Source organism: Moschus berezovskii, chromosome 17 (assembly GCF_049115385.1).
Source record: "Moschus berezovskii isolate FMDL1 chromosome 17, NW_MosBer_1.0, whole genome shotgun sequence".
Lineage (NCBI taxonomy): Eukaryota > Metazoa > Chordata > Mammalia > Artiodactyla > Moschidae > Moschus > Moschus berezovskii.
In genome coordinates, this window is record NC_142476.1 from 79611339 (window position 1) to 79617733 (window position 6395).

Here is a 6395-nt window from a genome sequence, read left to right on the forward strand (position 1 = left end):
TTAATCTGATTAAGAACTAGGCATCAGAGTTCTATCAGGAAAGCAAACACAGAAAAAGTGATCTGAATACTGATATACAATATTATAGGAGTGAGACCACAAGCTACTGTGAGCTGGTAGATCAATCTATGCAAGTTACTGTCTGTTGCTCTGGCTATAAGTCAGCCAGACTAGCAGTTAGGAAATAAACTGGAAAAGCTAAGGCCTGCAGGAACAAATCAGAATCCATCAGGAACATACAAGGACAAAGCAGAATTTATGGCATCTCTCACTATCTACAACCCTGATGCCATGATGGCTGCAGGAGAGCAAGGCTTCCTTTAACAGGTACTTGGCTCTGTGCTTGGCCTGTAACTCAAGGAAGCAGGAGATGTGGGAGTAGAAGAGACTGAGGGTACCCTGTCACCCCACTCTATCAAAGTGAGCTAGGAGAACAGAAACAAGATAAACGAGTTTCCACACTGATTGGGGGCCTACATCAATCTTCAGAGCTTAAGATCTGCCTCCCAGATCTTGTATAAAATGTCTTGTGCCCAATGCCCACAGGGAAGGGAATTCTGGAAAATGTACTTCCAGCTTAGGTAGGCAGGCACAGGAAAAAGTAACTACAGATAATTAACAGTGAACAGTTACTTTAATTATGAATGAGTATAATTTATAACTTGTTCTGAATCACTCTGATATTTTTAAACTATTAAAAAGTTAGTTTATTTCATAATTTGAAGAATACCAATGGTAGATTGTATGATAGCAAAGCATATGCCTAGGACACCAGCAATGTGGAGGGACCAAAATTAATTATTTTGAATCAATGTGAAATAATTTGATATTTCTACAAATGTGCCAGACATTTGGATGTTATTGTTATTTTATATTCTGGTTTTGTTGTATGTAGAGCTGTGTATTACTGGATGGACAGTAGGTACATATCATAATATCATTAGTTCTTAAGATCTCCAAAGGATTTAAACTAGTTTTGAGTTCCACAACTGTCAAAGAATAACTGGGCTGTTTACATAAATTCCCAAAACAAACAAGTCCTTTTAGGATCTAAAAAGTAAATTTTTAACAGACTAAGTCCAACTAACGCTTTATGTAATCTTCCTGGTAGTGCATCTGAAATACCCACTCAGCAGTGCTCCATGTAAAATGAAGTCTCAGGAGGTGCCATTCTCTAACTGTTCTGAATTTTTCATATATTTAATAGAACTTATCGGAGAAGGCAATGGCAAGCCACTCCAGTACTATTGCCTAGAAAATCCCATGGATGGAGGAGCCTGGTAGGCTGCAGTCCATGGGGTTGCTAAGGGTCGGACACGACTGAGCGACTTCACTTTCACTTTTCACTTTCACTCACTGGAGAAGGAAATGGCAACCCACTCCAGTGTTCTTGCCTGGAGAATCCCAGGGACGGGGGAGCCTGGTGGGCTTCCGTCTGTGGGGTCGCACAGAGTCGGACACAACTGAAGTGACTTAGCAGCATAGAACTTATGGTTTACTTTATATTACTCAGTAACAAAGCATATCAAAATGAACTTCCATAGAAAATGCAAAGTTTACTGATACCTTTTAATTTATGAGTAAATAAAACTAAGTGGTAAAATGCCATCTATCACAATTGCATTCAGACCTCAAAACTGAATTGTGAAAATTTAAAGATTTCAAATTCCTTGTATATATAATCCCCTTTCTTTTATGTTGTGTGTCCTCACAGAAATTAATGGTAATTCTACATAAGAAACTGAAAGAACTCCTACACTAAGATTGTCAAACAAAATACAGGACAACCAGTTCAATTTAACTTTCATATAAATGATACTTTTTTAGTGTAAATACTATAGAGGCCATATTTAATACTAAAAAAATAAAGTACATCTGTTATCAGAAATTCAAATTGAACTGCGTACCCTCTATTTTCATTTGATTTATCTGGCAACTCCACCCTAAGCATATGGTAGAAAACTAATATGCAAAAAGTTTACCTGAAATGTATGAATGATATGTACAGGGGATTATCAGAACAGCTGTCAGAAGGCTGGAAAGAAATCTTCTTGGAGATCATGTGCAAGTGTTCATGATGAGAGAAAGTCTCCTGCCTCCTCCCCATCTCTGCTCCATCCCAGAGAACATGTTGTCTCCCATCCATTTTAGCCAGAGGGGCCTGCTTGAGTCACTAAAAATGAATTAAATTGACTGTGTAGCTCCCCTATCCCCCAAGAAAGTGTTTATCATTGTTATCATCTTCCTATTTCCTCTCAATGCTTCTTGGTAACAATCTCTGCTGCTAATGTCAAAAAGGAACAGAAAATATTTCACTGTCATAAAGTGCTTCTAACATTTATTACACTCCATGGCCATGCAACTAGCTTAAAAAGTAACCTTTCAAACCACCATGAGAGGAAGGCAGGGCTGTTGATACCCCCAAAGACAAAAATAGAATGTTAAAACTTCAACTGATCCCATTCTGATTCTTTTAACAGCTTCTTTCCTCTTTTAGAGTTTTGAAAGCATACATTTAAAGACGTCTCTGAGAGAGGACTGAACAAAGGCTTAAGACAAAGCAAGTCTATTCTACAAAACAGATGAATAAAAAATAAGAAACAAATATCAAACAAATAAGTTGCTTTTAAGCACTGTCCCCTCTCCATGCCCTGTAAATAATTAATCATAAAATATATAAAATGAAAGCTATCTGAATTATTCCAAAGGTCTATTGTCAACTTTTTTAAGTGATTTTTCCAACTATATTGTGTCGACACTAATAGTTTTAATAACAGAAAGATGAAACTAGGAGATTTTAGGATAAAATAAGTATAATATAGCACTTAGAAGAACAGCTTTTATAATTAGATAGGTTGAAATCAAATATGGATTCTGCTTCTTTCTAGCTAGAGGATGATCAGATAAGCTACTTAACCTTCTGAAGCTCTAGTCTGGTTTCCATTTGTAAAATGGTGTTATTAATGGTACCTTTCTTACAGGGGTCTGTGCAATTATTAGGTGAGATAATGTTTATAAAGTTCTTGGAAGAGAATCCACCAAATAATTTGTTCTAAAATAAGTATTGCTTATGATACAGCTCATTATTTTCTGATAATTTCATTTTATAAAGTGTCACAAAGAAGCACATGAAGTTTTGTTTTGAAGCTGGTTAAAGGCTTCTCTGGGGGCTCATATGGCAAAGAATCCGCCTACAATGTGAGAGACCTAGGTTCCATCCCTGGGTTGGGGAGATCCCCTTGGAGGAGGGCATGGCACCCCACTCCAGTATTCTTGCCAAGAAAATCCAATGGTGGGCTACAGTCCGTGGGGTCACAAAGAGTTGGACAGGACTGAGCAGCTGAGCACAAGTGATGCTGAAGGAACACTGAACTTCAGGGTGGGGAATGCGCAGAGGAAAAAGACTGGTTCATTCGTTCATTTATCCAACAAAACGATATTGAGTACCTACCAGGTACCAAGTACCATGGGACACAAAGGTTACAGAGTGGAATAAAAATTCCCTTTCCTCAGAGACCATACAGTCTAATGAGGGAGGCAGGTGGTGGCACTTCTACTGTGTTGACTGCAGTGATGCAAACACTCCTAGAGAGAAAGGCACTTACCAAGGCCGGGGGTGAACAGAGAGGAGTCGTCCTTGAGGACAAATGTTTCTGTTTGGTCATGAAAGATATATGTAAATTAATCGTATAACAACAGGAGGATAATTTAAAAGTAGATTTTTATAATATAACCACAACTTGAAGATTCACTGTAGCATATTACAGGAGCTACAAGAGCCACAGGGAGTTTTAATATGAAGTTTAAAACAGGAGTGTATCAGGACACTAATCTACAGTGGAAGGTCTCATACAGCAGAGTTAGGTGTTTAGATTTTTACCATGAAAGTAGGAAGGGACTCTGGGAGGACTTTAATCAAGGTAGAGATATAATCAGAGTTTTCCTATTTAAAAGATCACCCTAGAAGCAAGAAAATATTATACTGGAGAGAAATGTGTACAGAAGCAAGAAGATCACATCTGCTGTAGCAATCAAGGTGAGATTTTGATTAAGAAAATGGAAATTGCAGTAGAAATAAGAGAGGAAGGAAAGGAATCAAGAAACATTCAGGGGAAGAATTAGAAGTCTTAGCACTGAGGAAAAAGGATAATCCACAATGACTCCTAATGTCTGCTACAGGACAACAAGTGAGAGTGTGTTGGCTGGAAGAAGGGCAGGACATTAAGTTTCTTTAGTCACTAAGTAATTGACTACATCAGCCAGATAACCTATCTGAAGCAGTTTAACTGATATTAGAACAACATCATTTTAACATGTCCTTACATGTCAAGCTTTAAATTTTTTCCAAAAGTATACAAGTAGTGTATTCTAGTTTTAAAGTGAAAGTGAAAGTCACTCAGTCGTGTCAGACTCTTTGCGATCTGTATAGTCCATGGGATTCTCCAGGCTAGAATACTGGAGTGGGTAGCCTTTCCCTTCTCCGGGGATCTTCCCAACCCAGGGATCGAACCTGAGCCTCCTGCATTGCAGGTGGATTCTTTACCAACTGAGGTATCAGGGAAACCCTCTGGTTTGAAAATTCTTGGCAAATACAGAGCTTATGTTCAATCAGCCCTTTTGTATTTCTAAGGAGAGTTTCAAGTGACAACTTGCTTTCTTGTAATAAAAAGAAGAAAAAAGAAAGCATTCAGGGAAAGGAGACACTTGTTAAATTTTACCTTTTTTGGACAGCAATGCATATGCCATCAGTTAAGTTCAGTCACTCAGTCATCTCTGACTCTTTGTGACCCCATGGACCGCAGCACTCCAGGCCTCCCTGTCCATCATCAACTCCCAGAGCTTGGTCAAATTCATGTCCATCAAGTCGGTGATGCCATCCAACTATCTCATCCTTTTCAACAGAGTGAAAAGGCATATACCATAAACCCACACATACAAGGAGTTACTAAAAAAAAAAACCAGATATTTCTAAAGCATTTTACCCTAAGAGTTCTAGTAAAACCAGATTTAAATACGGAAATGGGGTCAAAACATAGAAGAGAAATCTGCATAAGAGGAAAGCAACAGTAAAAAGCATGAAATATAAATAAAATCTAATGGGTTTCCAAATGATTAGACTTAGGAGAGTCTTTATCTCCAGGAAGTCTAACACTCGCCATACCATACAAGTTTTATAATAACATCAATATTATTTATTAGAATAAGGGTTTTTATGAGACACTGGTGGAATATATTAGAATGGCAGATTAATGTGAAGTCCCAATTTTCAGTAGTTTATAACTTTGGCAGTATATTTAATTTCAAATGGAACTTGGCATGAGTTTACTTTGTCAGACTTTAGCCCTTGCCAAGTTTGACAAGCATCCAGTTCAGCTGTTTTGGGCTAATGTGAATGCCAAAGTAAAGACTTTTTTTTTCTGCATTCAACAACATTTTTCATTATAAAAAGCAAAAATGAGTAAATGAGTGTTTATTGTTGGGCTTCTTAATTAATGTAAAACAATTCTCACACAAAGCAAAAATGCAAAGTGATTCAATGAGCAAAGTAATGGACTGAGGACTCCACAGAAGTAAATTTTAGTTTTGTGACTGACTCACTATGTAAAGTTGGATAAGTAACGTTGCCTCTTTATGCCTAAACTTATTCCACAGTAAGATTAGGAGATTAATACAAAGATGCATAATCATAATGAAATGACAGTAAAGCAGTTTTCAAGTTTAAACATATAACTTCCCTTTTCAATACCTTTTCACTATAGGGATTTTTAAGGAAATAAATAAATTTGGGCATGTAATGATGACCTATCTAAACTTGTATAAAAAGCTAGTCTATTAATATAAGTATACCCTGGGGATTAATTAGGATCTCTGGGAAGCTATTTGTTCTTTTAGGTAACTGAGTATCATTTAGTGAATTAATGATTTGGTTCACCATTTTGGAAATTACTGTTTCATTACATAAAACAATGCCCAAGTGGCTTGAAGAAGTTAGTACAGTCTACTCCAAAAAACAACTAATTTTCTATTAAAGATAGTTTAGGCACTAGAACAAAAATACAAACTAGCTTGATAAATCCGTGAAAAGGATGTAAGTTTTTTCTATGTGTAATGAGTGAAATCACTATTTTCTTGGTCACATTGAGGACTGATTAGTAGGCACTTTTAAATGTCACAGTCAACTGAATTACAGCTTGAATTGCCTCTTAAGTCAACCTAAAATACCAGAGTAATCCAATAATTTTAATTCTATAGACATACAAAAGATTATATCCAATGTGTCTTCCATTCAGTCATGCTTGGATTGCATAGGGCCACACACATTAAAGAAAAGAAACAATAATTACATATTTACAAATGTCTAGGTATTAACTTTTCTGTAAGAATAAACACAGAGA